The sequence below is a fragment of the Naegleria gruberi genome, assembly GCF_000004985.1.
Source record: "Naegleria gruberi genomic scaffold NAEGRscaffold_14, whole genome shotgun sequence".
In the NCBI taxonomy this organism is placed as follows: domain Eukaryota; phylum Heterolobosea; class Eutetramitea; order Acrasida; family Naegleriidae; genus Naegleria; species Naegleria gruberi.
This window is the reverse complement of record NW_003163313.1, coordinates 315,889-316,919: the sequence shown is the minus strand read 5'-3', so window position 1 is coordinate 316,919 and position 1,031 is coordinate 315,889.

Genomic DNA, 1,031 nt, shown 5'->3' with positions numbered 1-1,031 from the left:
ATTCCAATAAAAACTCAACTACTTACTTTCATAGGCAATCAAAATGGTTGTGACATTTCCTGCAAGTGCATTCAATAATTTTAACAATGGCTCAATGCATAATTCTTCATAGACAACATCAGATCCAATAATCATATCAAAAACTCCTTCTTCATCACCCAACATTTTCTTTTTAAATTCTTTCATTCTATCCACTTGATCTTCATTAGCCCATTCCCATTCAAGCTCTTCAACTGAAATATTTTGACAAATTGATAAATCACTACAATTATAAGAAACATTTTGTTTTAAAATCGGAAGAACAATTTCTCTATCGGTAGTAACAACTTTTTTACATCCTAATTTTGCAAGTAAAATTGATGATATGCCACATCCTGCTCCAACTTCCAATATGTTTTTAGATTGGAGTTTTAATTTGTTGGCTTGTTTTTCTAAATATTTGCAAAGAACAGGTGCTGATGACCAAAGCCTGGAACCACAAGTTCCGACGTTATAATCTTCAACAATTCTTATAGTTCCCTTTGATGTTTCTAAATTAAAGTATCCTTTCAATCCGTTTTGTTGATGGGAAATGCAACCACTATCGTTGTTTAAAAGCATTTTTTTAATAAATTTACATTAATTAAAACCATGGTATTTGTTACCACCTTCTAATTCTCCTACTTGGATGGTTTCCTTTTCTAAATAAACTCTTAGTAATAAGATGCCATTTTCAATACTGCTCTTTAGATTTTGTGATGAATTTGTAACAATGACATGTATTTCAGTAATGTCATTGTCGTGCCCAATCATATTTTCAACATCTCCAAATACACTAATACTTGTGAGAACTTTAGCTTGCTCTTCAGAGAATTTAGGAAGAGGAGGTTCAAATTTAACTTTTTGATAAACATATTGACCAACATCTCGTTCAGCTTTTCTGTAGCTCCAAACCTTGCCTCTTAATACTTTTCCTCGCAACTCAGCAATTCTTATTTCATCACTAACTGTTACAATTCTGCTTTGATTCTCACAATAAAGTAAATCATGAG